Source organism: Plecotus auritus (assembly GCF_963455305.1).
Source record: "Plecotus auritus genome assembly, chromosome: 10".
In the NCBI taxonomy this organism is placed as follows: domain Eukaryota; kingdom Metazoa; phylum Chordata; class Mammalia; order Chiroptera; family Vespertilionidae; genus Plecotus; species Plecotus auritus.
Window position 1 is genome coordinate 32,530,586 of NC_137785.1, and position 22,694 is coordinate 32,553,279.

At 39.8% G+C, this 22,694-nt stretch overlaps 1 protein-coding gene across 2 annotated transcripts in view; it reads left to right on the forward strand.

Annotated features, from left to right (window-relative positions):
- The first annotated feature begins 12,781 nt into the window (after positions 1-12,781).
- ZFP14 (ZFP14 zinc finger protein) overlaps positions 12,782-22,694 on the forward strand; it is a 63,891-nt gene continuing 53,978 nt past the window's right edge. Inside the window, exon 1 of one of the 2 annotated variants that reach the window (XM_080644798.1) lies at positions 12,782-12,840. The gene's annotated coding sequence lies outside the window, so the exon portion shown is untranslated. The remainder of the gene's footprint in view (positions 12,841-22,694) is intronic. The other variant, XM_080644799.1, reaches the window with a different exon arrangement.

The window sequence follows — 22,694 nt, forward strand, 5'->3', positions numbered from 1 at the left end:
GTAACAACTGATCCCACAGAAATACAAACAATTGTGAAAAAATACTATGAACAACTCTATTCCAACAAAATGTGGAAAACCTAGACGAAATAAACATATTCTTAGAAAAATACAACCTTCCAAACTCAATCAGGAAGAATAAAAAAATCTGAATAGGCTGATAACTACCAAAGAATTTGAAGCAGCAATAAAAAATCTTCCAGCAAACAAAAACCCTGGTCCGGATGGCTTTACAGGGGAGTTCTACCAAGCATTCAAAGAAGAACTAAAACCTATCCTCCTCAGACTATTCCAAAAAATTCAAGAGGAAGGCACACTTCCAAGCTCTTTCTAGGAAGCCAGCATTACCCTAATTCCAAAACCAGATAAAGACACCACAAAAAAAGAGAACTACAGACCAATATCCTTAATGAACAAAGATGCTAAAATCCTCAACAAAATTCTAGCAAATCGAATCCAGCATTACATTAGAAGATCATACGCCATGACCAAATGGGATTTATTCCAGGGATGCAAGGATGGTACAATATCCGCAAATCAATAAATGTGATACATCACATAAACAAACTGAGAGACAAAAATCACATAATCATATCAATGGATAGAGAAAAACCATTTGACAAAATCCAACACCCTTTCTTGATAAAAACTCTCAGCAAGGTGGGAATAGAGAGATCATACCTCAACATAATAAAAGCCTTATATGACAATCCTACAGCCAACATCATACTCAATGGGCAAAAACTAAACCCATTTCTCCAAAGAACAGGAACAAGACATGGAGACCCACTTTCACCACTCCTGTTCAATATAGTACTGGAAGTGCTAGCCATAGCGATCACACAACAAGAAGAAATAAAAGGCATCCAAATTGAAAAGAAGAAGTAAAACGGTCCTTATTCGCAGATGACATGATACTATACATAGAAAACCCCAAAGACTCCATCAAAAAACTACTAGACTTAATAAATGAATTTGGCAATGTAGCAGGATACAAAATTAACACCCAGAAATCTATGGCCTTTTTATACACCAATAATGAACTCGCAGAAAGAGAAACAAACAAACAGACAAACAAAAAACAATTCCATTTACCATTGCACCAAAAAAAAACCCCACAAAAAATGAAGATATCTAGGAATAAACTTAACTAAGGATGTAAAAGACCTGTACTTGGAAAATTATAGGACATTGAATAAAGTGATAGAGGAAGACATAAACAAATGGAAGAACATACCATTTTTATGGATTGGTAGAACCAACATTATTAAAATGTCCATACTACCCAAAGTAATCTACAGATTCAATGCAATCCCCATTGAAATACCAATGGCAGGAGAAACCAAGATGGCGGCATAGGTAAACACCTAAACTGCTGCCTCGCACAACAATTCCAAAACTACAACTAAAAGACAGAACGGACACCATCCAGAACCACAGGAAAGCTGGCTGAGTGAAAATTCTACAACTAGAAGGAAAGAGAAAAGCTCACAGAGAATTGGAGGTACGGCAAAGGGTCTTTGTGCGTGCAGAGAGGAAGGGCGGCTGAGAGCCAGGCTGACTTTCTCTGGCAGAAGGGGGAAGGAAGCCCCCGACCGCACTAAACCCCAGTTCTGACTGCACTGAACCCCAGTTCCGGGCGAGCCCCTGGGGACCCACGCTCTTACGGGGGGAGTCTGGACTCTCGGGCAGAGACTCGAGCTAGGAAAGGCAGAAGTCTGAAGGTGCATGCGTGCCAGTGCACACAAAGGCTGCGGAGGTTGCCACAGGCTTTCCCTAGTGGAAGGGAGTCAGAGGCTCCTGACTGCACTGGGCCCCAGTTCTGACTGCACTGAACCCCGGTTCCAGGCGAGCCCCTGGGAACCCACACTCTTGTGGGGGGAGTCTGGACTCTCGGGCGGAGACCCGGGAGCCAGGGAAGGCGGAGGTCTGAAGGCGCGTACGTGCACACAAGGGCAAGGCTGACGGGAAGCCAAGACTGAGACTCCACCCCATCCAAGCTGAGCACAGAGGCTATTGCAATTTGGCAAGTCTAATCTTATAAGGCTGTCTCCAGCACCAAACTTCTCCCAGCATAGACACAGCTGATCCTTACAGCCAACTGGCCTGGAGGTCAATTCTTCCCAGTGATACCAACAACAATAAAGATTTAATTACAACAAGGCTGTACACACAGTCCACAAAGGGGTGAACCAAGAGTGTCCACCTCAGGTTAACTGGGGAGGCAGACCCACTGGGCCATATTGGAAACCTAGCACACAAATCAACCTTACCAACTCAGGGAAGCAGTGAAAATGCGGCATCAAAGAATCAGATCACAAACGAAAGAAATGGAGGAAAACAAACGACTGGATATAGAATTCAAAACCACGGTTATAAGGCTTTTTAAGAATATCCTAGAAAAGGCCGATAAATATAACAAGACCCTCGAAGATATGAAAAAGGACCAACTAGAAATTAAACATACACTGACTGAAATAAAAAATATTATACAGAGACCCAAAAACAGATAAGAGGAACACAAAAATCAAGTCAAAGAATTGAAATACAAAGAAGCAAAAAACACTCAACCGAAAAAGCAAAAAGCAAAAAAAAAAAATCCAAAAAGTTGAAGATAATGTAAGAAGACTCTGGGACAACTTGAAGCGTACCAACATCAGAATTATGGGGGTGCCAGAAGAAGAGAGAGAGCAAGATACTGAAAACCTATTTGAAGAAATAATGACCGAAAACTTCCCCCACCTGGTGAAAGAAATAGACTTACAAGTCCAGGAAGCCCACAGAACCCCAAACAAAAGGAATCCAAAGAGGACCACACCAAGACACATCATAATTAAAATGCCAAGAGCAAAAGACAAAGAGAGAATATTAAAAGCAGCAAGAGAAAAACATTTAGTTACCTACAAGGGAGCACCCATATGACTGTCAGCTGACTTCTCAACAGAAACTATGCAGGCCAGACGGGAGTGGCAAGAAATTTTCAATGTGATGAATAGCAAGAACCTACAACCAAGATTATTCTACCCAGCAAAGCTATCATTCAGAATTGAAGGGCAGATAAAGAGCTTCACAGATAAGTAAAAGCTGAAGGAGTTCATCACTACCAAACCAGTATTATATGAAATGCTGAAAGGTATTCTTAAAGAAGAGGAAGAAGAAAAAAGTAAAGAGAAAAATTATGAACAACAAATACATATCTATCAACAAGTGAACCTAAAAATCAAGTGAATTAAAAACCTGAGGAACAGAATAATCTGGTGAATATAATAGAATCAGGGACATAGAAAGGGAGTGGACTGATAATTCTCAGGGGGAAAGAGGTATGGGAGGTTCATGAAGAGAATGGACAAAAATCATACACCTATGGATGAGGACAGTGGGGGGGAGGTAAGGGCAGAAGGTGGGGTGGGAAATGGGTGGAGGGGAGCTATGGGGGGAATAAGGAGAAATAATTGTAATAATCTGAATAAAGATTTATTTAAAAAAAAAAGAAAAAGAAAGAAATACCAATGGCATATTTCAAAGACTTAGGACGAAATCTCCAAAAATTCATCTGGAATAAAATAAAGACCTCAAATAGCTCCAGCAATCTTGAGAAAGAAGAACAAAGATGGAGGGATCACAATACCAGATATCAATCTATATTACCAAGCCACAGTTTTCAAAACTCCTTGTACTGGCACAAGAACAGACATACAGACCAATGGAACAGAACAGAGAACCCAGAAATGGACACAAGCCATTATGCTCAATTAATATTTGACAAAGGAGGCAAGAGCATACAATGGAGTCAAGATAGTCTCTTCAATAAACAGTGCTGGGAAATCAGATACATGCACAAAAAAAAAAATGAAACTAGATCACCAACTTACACCATACACAAAAACAAACTCAAAATGGCTAAAGGACTTGAATGTAAGACGGGAAACCATAAAAATCCTACAAGACTCCATAGGCAGCAAAGTAGCAGACATATGTCATAGCAATATCTTACAGACACAGCTCCTAGGGTAATGGAGACTAAGGAGAAAATAAACAAATGGGACTACATCAAAATGAAAAGCTTCTGTACAGCAAAAGAAACCATCAACAAAACAACAAGAAAGCCCACTGCATGGGAAAACATATTTGCCAATGATATTTCTGATAAGGGTTTCATCTCCAAAATTTACAGAGAACTCATACAACTTACCAAAAGGAAGATAAACGATCCAATCAAAAAATGGGCAAAGGTTGTAAATAGACAGTTTTCAAAAGAGGACATACAGAAGGCCCAGAGACATATGAAAACATGCTCAAAGTCACTAATTATCCGAGCGATGCAAATCAAAACAACAATGAGATACCATCTCACACCTGTCAGAATGGCTATCATCAACAAATCAACAAACCATAAGTGCTGGAGAGGATGGGGAGAAAAAGGAACCCTCTTGCGCTGCTGGTGGGAATGCAGACTGGTGAAGGTACTGTGGAAGACAGTATGGAGTTTCCTCAAAAAACTGAAAATGCAACTCCTATTTGACCCAGTAATCCCACTTCTAGGACTATATCCCAAGAAACCAGAAACACCAATCAGAAAGGATATATGCACCCCTATATTCATAGCAGCACAATATACAATAGCTGAGATTTGTAAATAGCCTAAGTGCCCATCAGCAGATGAATGGATTAAAAAACTTTGGTACATCTACACAATGATGCCTATCCTATCTAATAAAAGAGTAATATGCAAATTGATTGTACCTCTGCTACGCCCACTAGCCAATCAAAAGCGAGTATGCAAATTAACTCAACTAAGATGACTGCAGCCATGGACTGAGCAGGAGGCTTGGGTTTCCCCGGCAATGGAGGTAGCCAAGCTTTCCACCTGCCCTGCCTCCTCTCAAGGCTACAAAGTTTCAATTATAGAAGATAAATAAATCCCAACAAAAATGGCTGAGGCCACGAAGTGAGCCGGAGGCTTGGGTTTCCCCTGCGATGGAGGAAGCTAAACTTCCTGGCCTGCCCTGGCCTGCACTCAAGGCTACAAAGTTTCAACTAAAGAAGATAAATAAATCTCAACACAAATGGCTGTATAAGAAAGTGACATGTGAAAAGCAGAACCAGAAATACTAATGCCTGTCTATTAGGAATTCTAGGAGGAGAAACCAATAATAAGGAAGAAGAGGGAATTTGAAGAAAAAAAATAAAAGAAAATAACATTTCTTAGAGGTTAAAAAAAGACACAAATTTTCAAGTAAAATTTATAGTGCTCTATTTGCCAGAATTAGTTTAAGAATGTTACATGTATTAATTATTCCTCACAACATGGTTGTAATTGGATTCTCATGTGACAGACACAGAAGCACAAAGAGGTACAGTAACTTGTCCAACATCACAGAGCACTTTATTGGAGGAGGCAGAATACAAACTTGCTCTTTGTTAATATAACTTTTTATTTTGAAATAATATCAAACTTACAGAAAAGTTGCAAGAATTGAACAAAGAAATCCTGCACACTCTTCTAGTAGATTCTGCAATTGATAACATTTACTCCATTTTCTTTATGAGTCTTTTTTTTTCTGAACAGTTGGAATTTCACTCAGAAAAGTAAGTTGATATATAAGGCTCCTTTACTAAGAACAAAAACATTTCTTCCATAATCACAGTACAATAATCAAAATTAAGAAATTGACACTGATACTTTTTTATAGCATTTTTTTATTATGTGAAGTTTTACATATGTCTCCTTTTTCCCCAATTGACCCCCCCCCAGCCATTCCCACCCCCAGCAAGCTCCCACCGTCCCAGTGTCTGTGTCCATTGGTTATGCTGATATGCATGTATACAAGTCCTTTGGTTGTTCTCTAACCCCCCGCTCCCTTACCATTTGTCTCTGGATCTATTCTTGTTCATCAAATTATGTTGATCATTATATCACACATATGAGTGAGATCATATGGTATTTATCTTTCTCCGACTGGCTTATTTCGCTTAGCGTAATGCTCTCCAGTTACATCCATGCTGTTGCAAATGGTAAAAGTTCCTTCTTTTTTATAGTAGCACTAGCCACTATAAAATTCTTTTGTTCAGAGTTTTGGGAGAAACTCTAAGCTTGATTTTTCCATTCTTTAAACATATTTTTTATTGATATTTCACAGAGAGGAAGGGAGAGGGATAGAGAGCCAGAAACATCGATGAGAGAGAAACATCGATCAGCTGCCTCCTGCACACCCCCCACTGGGGATGTGCCCGCAACCAATGTACATGCCCTTGACCGGAATCGAACCCGGGACCTTTCAGTCCGCAGGCCGACGCTCTATCCACTGAGCCAAACCGGTTTCGGCTGATTTTTCCATTCTTTAGTTACTCCTTTCACTGCCTCCTTTCTACTATTCAACCAAGCTATTGAATTATTTAATTCATGTGTTTAATATCCAAGAAAGCAGATTGTGTTTTTTTTAGTTCAATTTGGTTTTATGAAAACTTTTTCTTTTCTTATATTTCAGGGACTAGGATTGAAGTAGGGTGGGAAATGTAGAGGCATAATTGGGTTTTAAGGGCTTTGTTCCAAATTCTTGAGGTCCAGCCACTTTTTTGCTGTTGGGATCCTCGAAGCACTCTAGTATCCTTATAATAAATCTCACATTTCACTTGTTACTTCTTTTTTTAAAGAATGTATTTTTATTGATTTCAGAGAGGAAGGGGGAGAGAGAGAGAGAGAAACAATGATGAGAGAGAATCATCAATTGGCTGCCTCCTGCACACCTTCTCCTGGGGACGAGCTTGCAACCCAGACATGTGCCCTGACCAGGAATTGAAACTCAACCTTCTGGTTCATGGGTTGATGCTCAACCACTGGCTGGCCTCACTTGTTCTTAATTTAAATGGTCTCATGCAAGTTTCTTGTACCCAGTATTTTGTTCTATAACATCAAAGTTTGTTTTGAATAAACTTTTTGTTTAGAATAGTTTAAATTTACAAAAATGTTACTAAAGAAGTTCAGAGTTCCTAAATAATGAGCACAGCTTCCCGTTTGTTAACATCTTGCATTACTGTGGTACATTTGTCATAACTAATGAACCAACACTAATACATTGTTATTAAATAAAGTCCTTATTCCTTAGTTTGTATTTAGTGTCCTTCTCACATTCAGGATACCATATTACATTTAGTCATCCTGTGTCTTTATACTCCTCAAGACTGTGATAGTTTCTCAGAGTTTTCTTATTTTTTATGTCCCTGACAGTTTTGGGGAATACTGGTCAGTTGTTTTATAGAATGTCCTAAAGTTGGGATTGTTTACTGTTTTTTCCTAGCTAGACTGGGATTTGTATTTTTTTGGGGGGGGGGAGGAAGACCACACTAAGTCCCACTCTTAAAATATCATATTAAAAGTACATGCTATCAACATAACATCACTGATTCTAACATTGAATACCTAGTGGAGGGAGTGTTTCCAGGTCTCTCACTGCAGTCACTTAACCCCTGGGAAGAAGACTAGCACAGCGACACAAGGATGGGGAATGTTTCACCTCCTGAAGAGGGGAGCCATCAGATGATTTAGAATCCTTCCATCTGGGAGAGCTTTTGATTCTCCCCCACTTATTTATTTATAAAACCATTTATTTATTTATTTTCAACCATTTATTTTTATAAGGATGGACTCATGGATATATATTTTATACCTGGGTTATAATTCAATGGATAATACTATGCATTAAGATTCACTATTTGTGCTGTGATGTTCTATGTATTTGGGCAAATGCATAGTATCATGTATCCACTACTATAGTAACATACAGAATAGTTATCTATCATCTATCTATCTATCTATCTATCTATCTATCTACCTATCTATCTATCATCTATCTATCTATCATGTATTGCTTAAATTACTCTAGCTTTGGCATTGTGAACTCTCTCAGTTGGCTCCTATGTCTCTTTGACATCACCCCATCATTTTATTTTTTGAGCACTTCCTTTCCTTTTTAGTACTATAAGATATTCCAGGCATATATTGTATATTCTGTGCCCAGCTCTGAAATCAGCCATTTCCCCAAGGAATTCTGGTTTCTTTCACTATAAAATGGTGTTAGAAACCAAGATCAAAGCATAGGGATTGATAATTTTTCCTGGTTTGTCATTACTTCTAGACCCTCTCAGCAAAGAGAGCTAGAAATTATATTTGTATATACTAACCCAAGTCTATACACATATCTATAATCATTTATATACATTTATATATATATATATATATATATATATATATATATATATATATATATATATCTGTGTGCATGTATTATATTAAGTTAGACATGAGTTCCTTGATATCTCTGACTCTAATTTAGTAACACATAGTTCATTCTAGCTTTCCCCCCTTACTGTTCTGGAACCTCCTATTCCAAGACAGAGAAACCTGGCTTCTGCTGTCTGCCATCCATTTATTTATTTGTTCAATACTAGTACACATGTACAGTGGTTTCAGAATTGTTTACCCATACACCTTTTAAACAACTTTATTAGAGTACAGAGTTGATAATACATTTGTCTCTAGACTTTCAGTTTCTATTCATTTCCAAAGTTACTCAGGTCTTCCCTCCATCCTGGGATCTTTCGGATCAACCTTCTAATGGATTTTTTTTAAAATGTGTATGCATTAAGATTCACTATTTGTGCTGTGATGTTCTATGAATTTGGGCAAATGCATAGTGTCATATATCCACTACTATAGTAACATACAGAATAGTTTCACCAATCTAAAATATTCCCCTATGCTTCACCATTTTCAACTCTTCAAAATCCTTAAACCTCTGGCAATCAGTAAACTGTTTTATTTCTCTATTGTTTGCCTTTTTCAGAATTTTATATAAATGGATCATATAGGCTTTCCAAATTATATTCTTTCACTTAGCAATATTCATTTGTGCATATTACTTCTTTAAGACTTGCTATTTAATTGCTGGGTCATATGGTACAACTACGCTTAGCTCTATAAGAAATTACTAAACTATCTTTCAAAGTAGCTGTGCTTATTTTGCATTCCCTTTAGAAATAAATGAGATTCATTCCTGATGCCTTGTATCCTTACTAGCAATTAATATTATATATAGAATTACTAATATATATATATATATGTATATATATATATATATGTATATATATATATATATATATATGTAATTCTATTAGGTGATTTGTTATGAACTGAATGTTTATTTTCCCACAAAATTCATATGTTGAAAGCCAATGTAATACCATTAGGAGGAGGGGACTTTGGGAAGTAATTAGGTTATGAGGTTACTTCAGTCTTTGAAACTGGTGACTGGGGCATCATCAGTCTTTTAGATCTCCTAATTCAGTGACTATAAAAAGGTGGGTTTTTTTGGTTGCTTTAACACACATCACCTTAATTAGTATCTGCCATGAATGGAATTATTGCCCTTATAAGAAGAAACAGGAGAGTGTGCTTCAGCTCTCTCTGCCCTCCACTCTTACCAGTGAAGGTGAAACAAGAAGATGATCACCTGAAAACCAGGAAGGAAACCCTTCACCAGACACTAAATCTGCCAATTGTCTTGATCTTGATTTGTTGACAAGCCTCCAGAACTGTGAGAAATAAATGTTGTTTACATTATGCAGTTTATGATAATTTGTTATAGCAGCCCAAACTAAGACAGTGATATATCAATGTCATTTTACTTTGCAATTCCCTAATAACAAATTATGTTGACCATATTTTCATACACTTATTTGCCATCTGTATATTTTTTTTGGTGAGGTGTGTGCTCAAAGCTTTAGCCCATTTTTCAAATGGTTTGTTTATTTTCTTATTGTTGAATTTTAAAAGTTCTTTATATATTCTAATTCAAATCATTATATAGATACGTATTTGCAAATACTTTCTTCTAGTCTATGGCTTGTCTTTTCATTCCTCTTAGCAGTGTCTTTTACACAGCAAAAGTTCAGTTTTAATAAAATTTACCCACCCCCCCCAAATCATACTTTCGGTGTTGTATCTAAAAACTCATTCATGGGGATCCGAACTAAGATGGTGGCATAGGTAAACACCTAAACTGCTGCCTCACACAAAAATTTCAAAACTACAACTAAAAGACAAAACATTTATCACCCAGAACCACGGGAAAGCTGGCTGAGTGGAAGTTCTACAACTAGAAGGGAAGAGAAAAGAGCATTGAGACGTGCACAAGTGCTGAAAATCTGAGGTACGGAGGCGCGTGAATTGGGCTGGCGGCGGGCGACTGGGTGCGCTGCTTTTTTCAACCCGAAGGGAGACAAGCTCCCAATTACTCTGAACTCCAGTCTCTGGGGAGACTCTGGGGACCCAAACTCCTATGGGGAGAAGCTGGACTGTCTGCCATCGGGTCGGAAAGTGAGGGTGACTTTCTTGCAGAGATGTGCACAGCAATCATTGTTTACTGCGTTGGGGCACAGGACCTTGAAAACACAGAGACGCAGAGACGGCTGACTGGCAGCCATCGCTGTTTGCCACGCCTTAGCCTAGTGACTCCCTGAGATCCCGCCTCACACAATCTACAAACCCACCCAAGTTCCACGCAGCAGCTTTTGCATATAAATGGTCTGCCCAATCGCAGCTTAACCTAACAAACTGCAGCTCTGGTCAGACAGCTCCAAAACCTCCAAACCCCAAGCAAAGAGGAGAAAATTATAGTTCTCGTTGTAGCTCCTGCTGGGTGGCCTCAGACAGTAGCTGACCTGCACCCCATTGGAGATCCAGAAGCTAGTGTATCTAGTGGTCAGTGTGAGACAACACCAGATTTCAACTACTCACATCCATAAGTGACACATTCAAGAGGCAGACTCAGTGAGCACCAAAGCCCCACTGAAGCAAGTCCTGCCCCATAAGCGTGTCTCCAGCACAGCAGTTCTTCCATTATAGACACAGCGGGTCCTCACAGCCAATTGGCCTGGAGGTCAATTCCTCCCAGTGTACCAACAGCAATCAAGGCTTATCTATAGCAAGACTTTGCACTCAGCCCACAAAGGGGTGCACCAAGAGTGTCCACCTCAGGTGAAAGGCTGAACCACTGTCACCTACCACAGAAAACCACTCCATCAACACAGGGAAGCAGCAAAATGCGGAGACAAAGAAACATGTCATGAATGAAAGAAATGGAGGAAAACAAACTACTGGACATAGAGATCAAAACCACATTTATGAGGTTACTCAAGAATCTTCTAAAAACTGCAGAGAAACTTGATGAGACCTCCGAGGAGCTTAGTGAGACCTTCAAGGACCTTAATGAGAATGCCAAAAAAATGGAAAAGGGCCAGTCAGAAATTAAGCATACACTGTCTGAAATAAAGAATATACAGAAATTCAACTGTAGACCAACATCCAAATTATTGGGGTGCCAGAAGAAGAGAGAGAGCAAAATATTGAAAACCTATTACAAGAAATAATGACAGAAAACTTTCCCTACCTGGTGAAAGAAATAGACTTACAAGTTCAGGAAGTGCACAGAACCCCGTACAAGAGGAATCCAAAGAGGACCACACCAAGGCACATCATAATTAAAATGCCAAGGGCAAAAGACAAAGAGAGAATCTTGAAAGCAGCAAGAGAAAAACAGTTAGTTACCTACAAGGGAGTACCCATACAACTGTCAGCTGATTTTTCAACAGAAACTATGCAGGCCAGACGGGAGTGGCAAGAAATATTCAGAGTGATGAACAGCAAGAACCTACAACCAAGATTACTCTACCCAGCAAAGCTATCATTCAGAGTTGAAGGTCAGATAAAGAGCTTCACAGACAAGAAAAAGCTAAAGGAGTTCATCACCACCAAACCAGGATTATATGAAATGCTGAAGGGTATTCTTTAAGAAGAGGAAGAAGAAGAAAAAGGTAAAGATAAAAATTATGAACAACAAAATGACAACAAATACATACCTACCAACAAGTGAATCTAAAAACCAAGTGAATAAAAAATCTGATGAACAGAATGGACTGATGAATATAATAGAATCAGGGACATAGAAAGGGAGTGGACTGACAATTCTCAGGGGGAAGGGAGTGTGAGGGGTGCGGGAAGAGATTGGACAAAAATCTTACACCTATGGATGAAGACAGTGGTGTGGGGTAATGGCATGGGGTGGGGTGGGGAATCAGGTGGAGGGGAGCTATGGGGGCAAAAAAAAGAGGAACACCTGTAATAATCTGAACAATAAAGATTTTTAAAAAATAAAAAATAAAAACTCATTCACAGCCCTGGACGGATGGCTCTGTTGGTTGGAGTGACCACCATGCACCGAAAAGTTTCAATTCATTTCCGGTCAAGGCACATACCTACATTGCAGCTTCCATCCTCTTTTGGTTATGCACATCTCTCTCTCTCTCAAATCAATAAAAACATATCCTCAGGCAAGGATTAAAAATAATAATAAAAAAATAAAAACTTATTCACAAACCTAAGGTCACACAGATTTTCTCCAGAAGTTTTATAATTTTGTATTATATATTTAGGGCTATGATCCATTTTGAGTTAATTTTGGTTTAAGTTTCAGGTCCGTGTGCCTAGCACAAATCATCTATCAGCTGCCTGCTGAAGCCAACACTTCTTTCTAAACCCTGGTAGAGCTTCCTCTGCAAGGTACACACAATCCTGACTTTGCTGAGGGGCACCTAGTTCAGTCCCGGGCAGCCTTGAAACCCCTCCTCAACCAGCCCATTCTCAAGCCCAGCGCTACGCCCCGCCTTTGCGCACTCCCGGCAACCCTTTGGGCGGACACCAGGCCTTCCTACCGCAGACTACATTTCCCACAGGCCTCTGCACGTAGTTTTGTAAGGGCTTCCTTGCTGGTGTCGCCTCCAGAGGTGAGTAGGTTGCAGACTTTGAGGAAACGGGCGCGGGGGCGGCGCGGGGGCGGCGCGGGCCTAAGTGTGAACTCAGTTGCTGTGACTATGGAGTTTGGGGCGGTAATTGGGCTCTGGGTGCCCTGTTGTGCCTTCTGCCCTTCCGCTTCAGGGCCGCACGGATCCGGCGGCCCAGAATGGCTCCGAGTTCAATGTATGAACCCCAGAGTGAAGGCCATCAACAAAAAGAGGCAGCCCTGAGAAAAACTGTAGATCACAAAACCACAGCTTAACCATTGAATCCTCCGGAGGAAAGTGACGTGAACTTGGAGACACATTCCAGCCCTGGTCTTTCTACGCTGGCCTTTCGGTGTGATACCGGGAAGGGGTGCGCGTTTACCCCAGGCTCCCTAGTGTATGTGTGCTGTGTGGGCATGAGGCTGTGATCTGAGTTAGCCAGCCTGGGCTGAGCTCCAAGAAAGGCTCAATGTCCCAAGATTCCTGTCTCCTTCTCCAAACCTGCTGATCTTTAGGAAAGGAGGGAGAAAGGAAGATATATATATTATAAATTATATATAAATTTATATCAATGTAATCTATCGATATGCAGGGAGTCCCAAAAATGTATACAATTGTAACAGCTGATAAAATCAATTTTTAAAATGAAATATAATTTAATAAACACTTCTTTTATAATTATTCAAAGTGTGAATATACATTTTTGGAGAACACCCTATACTAGTAGATAATAGATAATAAGATGAGTTTCTGTTTCCCCTTTGTTCCATGAAATGTTATTTTTATTTTTCCAGACATGGGCATATTTGCTTCTGTAAAAGAGGGAAAATCAGCTTGGACTTAAAAGAGAAAAAAACAGTGCTGTTATTAATCAGGCTGGGAGAGAAGAGGCAGATCAAGCCAGCTGCAAAATTAGAAAACATTATTTCTCCTTGTTGGGAGAAAGAACAGCACCAGATGGAGTCAGACCTGACCTTGGTTCAGCAACCTCAGTACTTGAGTTCTGGCTAAGAAAGAATTCAGAGCTAAGACTCAAAACTATAAGAGAAAGTTTATTTAGGAAGTCCCAGAGGTAGAAGAAGTGAACTGTAGAAGAAATGGGCTCAGGAAGCAAGTTACAGAGGCATAAGAGGGCCCTCAGAGCTTAAGAGAGAGAGGCAAGGAAAGTGCTGCTGGGGGAAGGGGTGGGGAAAGGCCAGTGTGTGCTCAATAGAGAAAGCCACACTGGTCCTCTCTCTTGAGGGTATTTATCTGGAGGTCTGAGGGGAAAGTCCCAATAGAATATTTATCAGTTTTACGGGTGTGTCTTTCCAGGGTCATGGTCTCTAGGATTGGTTGTTGCCAGGACAGGGGTTGTCAATGTAGCTGGTCCTGAGGTCAGCCATGGCATTGCTTGTCTGGTTTTGTTGCTTTTCTGGGCCTGGAGCTGAAACACAGCTGAAGCCTAGATGTGTTTGATGTGGGTCAGAGCCTCATTCTCCTGTGTGCTTAATGCTTAAGGGCTATCCTTTGGCCCCCTTGTGAGTTCTCCCTCTAAGGCAGCGGTAGCCAACCTTTCGGACCTTGTGGACCACCGGTTGGTGACTGCTACTCTAAGGGGTTCTAATCCACATGACTAGCAACATGCTAGGGGAGGAAAGGTCAGGGGGTCTAAATTGCATGACCCAGCTACATGCTAGGGGTGGGAAGGTTACCCTGGGGGAGAGTGAGGTTCTTGTTTTCCCAGTTTTATCCGTTGCTAGGCACCTGGGGCCTTCTGCCTTGCTAACCTTCTGTACCTGGCCCATTATTTTTCTCTGCTCATGTGTCTAACTGCCTACCACATACTCAGGTCATGCAGCAATTGTAAAATGCAATAACGATTTTCTCTTTGAGAGATTACAGCTTTCTTACCAAGAAAGTGCTCCAGACCCACTTTGCTATTTTTATTTTATTACTGGGGATACCCAATTGCTAAACTACTCTCACTATATAGTAGTGCTCAACCTCTAATTAATCCCTGCCTCCTATTCTCACCTCAGAAACAGCAAACATTCCAGAATTGTTTTTCCCTTCCTCTGAATCCTTTAGTTGGTACTCAAACCTTTACACAAGAGCTTCTCTCTCTGTGTTTCTCTCTCTCTCCCTCACCCATTACATTCCAAGCATTCTTGTGGAACTTGCTCCCTGTCTTGAGTAAATAAATCTGATTATATAAGTTTGTTTCATGTAGTCTTTAGCTAGTAAGGCTTTAATACCTTAACTAGCTATTGATCTGGATCTTTGCTCTTCCTTCTCAGTGAATGATGGAGATGATGTAGGTCAGTGGTCGGCAAACTTATTAGTCAACAGAGCCAAATATCAACAGTACAACGACTGAAATTTCTTTTTTTTTCAAGTTATTATTATTTTATTTTTTATATATATATTTTTTATTAAGGTATTATATGTGTACATATCTTACCATTGCCCCCCCCCCACCCCACTCCCATAACATGCCCTCACCCCCCAATGTTTTGCATCCGTTGGTTATTCTTATATGCATGCATAGAAGACCTTCGGTTGATCTCTTATTTCCCCCACCTCTCCCTAACCTTCCCGCTGTAATTTGACAGTCTGTTTGATGCTTTACTGCCTCTGTATCTATCCTTTTGTTCATCAGTTTATAATGTTTTTTATTATCCACAAATGAGTGAGATAATGTGGTATTTTTCTTTCTTTTTTTTTTTTTTTTTTTTTTTTCCAAATTTTTATTAAGGTATTATATGTGTACATATCTTACCATTGCCCCCCACCCCCACCCCACTCCCGTACATGCCCTCACCCCCCAATGTTTTGCATCCGTTGGTTACTCTTATATACATGCATATAAGTCCTTCAGTTGATCTCTTATTTCCCCCACCTCTCCCTAACCTTACCACTGTAATTTGACAGTCTGTTTGATGCTTTACTGCCTCTGTAACTATCTTTTTGTTCATCAGTTTATAATGTTTTTCATTATCCCCAAATGAGTGGGATCATGTGGTATTTTTCTTTCATTGACTGGCTTATTTCACTTAGCATAATGTTCTCTAATTCCATCCAAGTGCCTACAAATGGTAGTAATTCCTTCTTTTTTACGGCAGCATAGTATTCCATTGTGTAGATGTACCATAGTTTTCTGATCCAGTCATCTGCTGATGGGCATCTGGGCTGTTTCCAAATCTTAGCTATTGTAAATTGTGCTGCTATGAACATAGGGGTGCATATATCCTTTCTGATTGGTGTTTCTGGTTTCTTAGGATATATTCCTGGGAGTGGGATTACTGGGTCAAATGGGAGTTCCATTTTCAGTTTTTTGAGGAAACTCCATACTGTTCTCCACAGTGGCTGCACCAGTCTGCATTCCCACCAGCAGTGCACGAGGGTTCCTTTTTCTCCGCATCCTCGCCAACACTTGTCGTTTGTTGATTTGTTGATGATAGCCATTCTGACAGGTGTGAGATGGTATCGCATTGTTGTTTTGATTTGCATCTCTCGGATAATTAGTGACTTTGAGCATGTTTTCATGTGTCTCTTGGCCCTCCTTCTGTCTTCTTTCGAAAAGCTTCTATTTAGGTCCGTTGCCCATTTTTTTATTGGATCATTTATCTTCCTTTTATTAAGTTGTATAAGCTGCCTGTAGATGTTGGAAATTAAACCTTTATCAGTGATACCATTTGCAAATATGTTCTCCCATACAGTGGGGTTTCTTGTTGTTTTGTTGATGGTTTCTTTTGCTGTGCAAAAGCTTTTTATTTTGATGTAGTCCCATTTGTTTATTTTCTGTTTGGCTTCCATTGCCCTAGGGGCAGTATCACTGAAAAAGTTCTTTTGGCATATGTCTGAGATTTTGCTGCCTGTGGATTCCTCTAGTATTTTTATGGTTTCCCGTCTTATATTTAAGTCCTGTACCCATTTTGAGTTTATTTTTGTGTATGGTGTAAGTTGGTGATCTAGTTTCATTTTTTTGCATGTATCTGTCCAATTTTCCCAACACCATTTATTAAAGAGACTGTCTTGACTCCATTGTATGCTCATGCCTCCTTTGTCAAATATTAAATGCGCATATTGGTTTGGGTCGATATCTGGATTCTCTATTCTGTTCCATTGATCTATATGTCTGTTCTTGTGCCAGTACCAGGCTGTTTTGATGACAGTGGCTTTGTAATACAGCTTGAAATCTGGTATTGAGATCCCTCCTACTTTATTCTTCTTTCTCAGGATTGCTGTGGCTATTCGGGGTCTTTTTTTATTCCAGATGAATTTTTGGAGAGTTCTTTCTAGGTCTGTGAAATACGCCGTTGGTATTTTAATGGGGAGTGCATTGAATCTATAGATTGCTTTGGGTAGTATGGACATTTTAATGATGTTGATTCTACCAATCCATGAACATGGTATGTTCTTCCATCTGTTTACATCTTCCTCTATCTCTTTTTTCAGTGTCCTGTAGTTTTCCGCATATAGGTCTTTTACCTCCTTGGTTAGGTTTATTCCTAAGTATCTTAATTTTTTTGGTGCGATGGAAAATGGGATTGCTTTTTTAGTCTCTCTTTCTGTAAGTTCATTGTTGGTGTATAGAAATGCCATAGATTTCTTGGTGTTAATTTTGTATCCTGCTACATTGCCGAATTCATTTATTAAGTCTGTTAGTTTTTTGATGGAGTCTTTCGGGTTTTTTATGTACAATATCATGTCATCTGCAAATAAGGACAGCTTTACTTCTTCTTTTCCAATTTGGATGCCTTTTATTTCTTCTTCTTGTCTAATTGCAGTGGCTAATACTTCCAGTACTATGTCAAACAGGAGTGGTGAGAGTGGGCATCCCTGTCTTGTTCCTGTTCTTAGGTGAAATGGTTTTAGTTTTTGCCCATTGAGTATGATGTTAGCTGTGGGTTTATCATATATAGCTTTTATGATGTTGAGGTATGATCCTTCTATTCCCACCTTGTTGAGAGTTTTTATCAAGAAAGGGTGTTGGATTTTGTCAAATGCTTTTTCTGCATCAATTGATATGACTATGTGATTTTTATCTCTCAATTTGTTTATGTGATGTATCACATTTATTGATTTGCGGATATTGAACCATCCTTGCATTCCTGGGATAAACCCTACTTGGTCATGGTGTATGATCTTTCTGATGTACTGCTGGATCCTATTTGCTAGAATTTTGTTGAGGATTTTGGCATCTACATTCATGAGGGATATTGGCCTGTAATTCTCTTTCATTGTGTTGCCTTTATCTGGTTTTGGTATTAGGGTGATGCTGGCTTCATAGAAGGAGCTTGGAAGTGTTCCTTCCTCTTGAATTTTTTGGAATAGTCTGAGGAGGATAGGTTTTAGTTCTTCCTTGAATGTTTGGTAGAACTCTCCTGTGAAGCCGTCTGGCCCCGGGCTTTTGTTTGCTGGAAGCTCTTTGATGACTGCTTCAATTTCTTCCATAGTTACTGGCATGTTGAGCTGTTTAGATTCTTCCTGATTGAGTTTTGGAAGGTTATATTTTTCTAGGAATATGTCCATTTCCTCCAGGTTGTCCAGTTTGTTGGAATAGAGTTGTTCGTAGTATTTTTTAACAATCCTTTGTATTTCGGCGGGATCTGTTGTTATTTCACCTCTTTCATTTCTGATCTTGTTTATTTGGGTCCTCTCCCTTTGCTTCTTGGTGAGCCTGGCTAGAGGTTCATCAATCTTGTTTATCCTTTCAAAGAACCAGCTCTTGGTTTTGTTGATCTTTTGTATTGTTTCTTTGGTCTCTATGTCGTTTATCTGTGCTCTGATCTTTATTATTTCCTTCCTTCTGCTTACACTGGGCTTTTCTTGTTGCTCTTTTTCTAACTCTTTGAGTTGTTGGGTTAGGTAATTTATTACCCCTGTTTCTTGTTTTTTGCAGTAGGCTTGTAGAGCTATGAACTTCCCTCTCAAGACTGCTTTCGCTGTGTCCCATAGATTTTGGATTGTAGTGTTTTCATTGTCATTTGTTGTCATGATGTTTTTTATTTCTTCTTTGATCTCTCTGGTAACCCAGTCATGGTTTAATAGCATGCTGTTTAGTCTCCATGTGTTTGATTTCTTTGGGTTGTTTTTATTGTAGTTGATTTCCAGTTTTATGCCACTGTGGTCTGAGAAGATGCTTGATATGATTTCTATCTTCTTGAATTTGAAGAGACTTTGCCTATGTCCCAACATATGGTCTATCTTTGAAAATGACCCATGTGCGCTTGAGAAGAATGTATATTCTGTGGCTTTGGGGTGAAATGTTCTGAAGATGTCAATTAATTCCATCTGGTCTAGTGAGTCATTTAGGATTGATGTTTCTTTGCTGATGTTTTGTTTAGAGGATTTGTCCAATGGTGATAGTGGGGTATTAAAGTCTCCTACTATGATTGTATTGCTGTCAATGTCTCCCTTGATATCTTCCAGGAGTTTTTTTATGTATTTGGGTGCTCCTGTATTGGGTGCATATATGTTTACCAGAGTTATTTCTTCTTGTTGGATTGCTCCCTTTAGTATTATGAAATGGCCTTCCTTATCTCTTGTTATGTCCTTCAGTTTGAGATCTAATTTGTCAGAAATAAGTATTGCTACCCCAGCTTTTTTTTCAGTTCCATTTGCCTGGAAAACCTTTTTCCATCCCTTCACCCTCAGTCTGTGTGCGTCTTTTTTTCTGAGGTGGGTTTCTTGTAGACAGCAGATATATGGGTCGTGTTTTCTTATCCAATCTGTTACCCTATGTCTTTTGATTGGGGCATTTAATCCATTTACATTTAAAGTTATTATTGATAGGTACTTATTTGTCGCCATTCCTATTCTTTACCCCTGTGTTACTTCTTCGCTTCCTGTTTCTTTCTTTCTTTCTTTTTTTTTTTTTTTTTTTACAGTAGACCCTTTAGCATTTCTTGCATTGCTGGTTTGGTGGTAATAAATTCCCTTAGTCCTTTTTTGTCTGTGAAGCTCCTGATTTCACCTTCAATTTTGATTGACAGCCTTGCTGGGTACAGTATTCTTGGATTCAGCCCCTTCCTTTGCATGACTTTGTATATTTCATTCCATTCCCTTCTGGCCTGATGAGTTTCTGTTGAGAAATCAGTTGCTAGTCTGATGGGGGTTCCTTTGTATGTAACTTTCTGTCTCTCTCTTGCTGCTTTTAAGATTCTTACTTTGTCGTTGGTGTTTGCCAATTTAATTATAATGTGCCTTGGCGTCGGTCTTTTGGGGTTCATTTTGCTTGGGACTCTGTGAGCTTCTTGGATTTGTGTGGGTTTTTTCTTCCCTATATCTGGGAAATTTTCTGTCATTATTTCTTCAAAGAGGTTTTCTATTCCTTGCTCAGCTTCCTTTCCTTCTGGAACCCCTATTATGCGGATGTTGTTTTGTTTCGTGTTGTCCCAAAGTTCCCTTAGACTCTCCTCCTGCCTTTTAATTTTTTTTTCTAGAAGTTGCTTTTCTTGGGTATTTTTTTCCATATTGTCTTCTAGCTCACTGATGCGGTCCTCTGCTTCTTCTAGTCTACTCTTGATGCTTTCTATTGAGTTCTTTACAGCAGCGATGTCATTTTTCATTTCCTCTTGGTTCTTCTTCATTTCCTCTTGGTTCTTGCTCATATTGTCGAATTTGTCTTCCATTCTTTTCAGCCACCTTATGACCATTTCTCTGAATTCTTTTTCTGGAAGGTTGCTTGCCTCCATTTCGTTTACTTCCTTTTCTGGTGATGCCTGCTTTTCTTTCATATGCGGGCTGCTTCTTTGTCTCCCCATGGTGTCTCTTCTCTGGGTGTCTGGTTATGCAGTTCTCTCTCTCCTGGGTTGATTTAAAGGCACAAAATACAGCACTACCAGGTACAACTCACAAGGCACTGAACAGGAATGTATTCACGATATTAATAACCTCCAATAAAGGTGACCACCAGAGAAAGGCAAATTAGGTGATAGAAGAGAAAGAAGAAGAGGAAAAAAGAAAGAAAGAAAAAAAAAAAAGAAAAAAGGAGTGTGAAAATGAAATTGGGAAAAGGGAAAGTAAAGAGAAAAAAAAAAGTAAGAGAGACAAGAAATTGACTAAGAGAGAAAGGGGAACAGACTATATATATTGGGGATAAAACTCCAATAGAACAATCACTAATCCCAGCAAATGCCAGCAACAAGTGCCTGGGGATTAGTACAAACTACAACACCAACTAATATGGAGTGAGGCAAGGGAAAGCTGAAGCACAAAACAAACAAAAAAATAAATAAAAGAAGAATAAGCAAAACAATCTCACAAAAAAAGCATAAAAATTGGATATAATCTACATTCAAGCAAACAACAACAAAAGGACAGAGATAAGGACAAGTTTATGGATAACTCAGACAGCGAAGGGAAAGGTGTATGTGGACTTGGAGCAGGGGATTGGAGATTAGATATGTAAGTAGGGTGAAATTTTAACAAGGGGTAAACAGAAAGAATAGGGATAATCTAAAGCAGTAAAAGGGTAAGACAAACAGGACACTGAAAAGGGGGAGGTTAGGAAGAGAGTGATGGCCTAAAGGTAGAGTTGAGATAGAGTAAAACGATGCTAAAGGAAAGATAAAAAATAGAATGTAGAACCCTAATCCCAAAATAAAATGAAGAGAAAATAAAATGACACTTTAAAAAAAAAAAAAAAAAGATAAAATAGCAGTAGTAATAATACGGATTGAAAATAAAAATGTAATCATTAAAAAGGTAAAATCAAGTGATGAAAAAAGAAAAAAAAGTTTCTTGATTAAAAGATGCAAAAAATGAAAATTTAAAAAAAATAAAAAAATAAAAAAAATAAAAGGTAAAAATAAAATGTGGAGTAGTGAAGGTCATTCACTTCCTCTGTTTTTCTGTTTGGCACGCCTGTTTCTCAGTCCAGACAGTATTGCAGTTCCCTGCGATCCACTGCTCTTCGGTGTTGTAAGCCAGTCCTGATTTTAAGCAGGCGGTGTGTTTTAATTTCTCGTAATCCTTTATTTTTGATTACACAAGAGTCAATTTGTGATTCAGCCCCTGGGTGGCAGTGTTTCTGGATTGACTTCCGGGTCTATCTATGGCCTCTCTAGGCAGTGTTAGAGCCTTCTTTCCCTGTGGCACTCGCCACGGGCCTGTGGGAGTGGGCTGCCTCAGAGCTGGCTCTCTGATGGTCACTCCCCGCTCCGATCCCCAGGTTCCAGAAAAACAACCTTCCCCTGCAGTCTCCCAGGGTGTCCCCAACTGGGTGATCCTATGTATTGGGCTTAGTAATCAGATGCAAGGATTTGAAGAGGAAAAAGCCCAAGTGTGCGAATTCCGGGACTGCGAGTAAGCCCAGGCACCCAGGGAGCGCACGGGTTGCGCGTAAGTCTGGACTGCCTGAAATTCTTAGGGTGTCCCTGCACTTCAGATCAAAATGGGTTGCTTTTTAGAGTGCCCTTCTCTTAGCAGCTCTGAGGACCCCTTTCCACAGTCACAGATCACGCCAGCCCCTACAGCCACGGATTTTTCTAGGCACAGACTTCCCTGGTCCTCCAGCTCCCGCAAAACGCGCGTTCCTCTCTCCCGCCGGGACCAGAGACCTCACCTTATCCCAGGCGAAATCTGACCTTTCCGTGGTGGAGTGTAGAGCTTCTCTGAACCCGTGTGCTTGCGCCAGTTGGGGAGCGTTGTTCTGGGGCTCGCAGCTGTTCCTGGGGTGCCGCCGTTGTGGATTCTCAGGCTTCAGATAAGCTCCACTTTCCGGATCAAGATGGCGCAGACTCCGCGTCCAAGCCCGCAGCTCCGGGAGGGGACCCAGCCGCAGTTCGTGCTGCCAGGTCAGGGGACGGTATTTTTCTTTCATTGACTGGCTTATTTCACTTAGCATAATGTTCTCTAATTCCATCCAG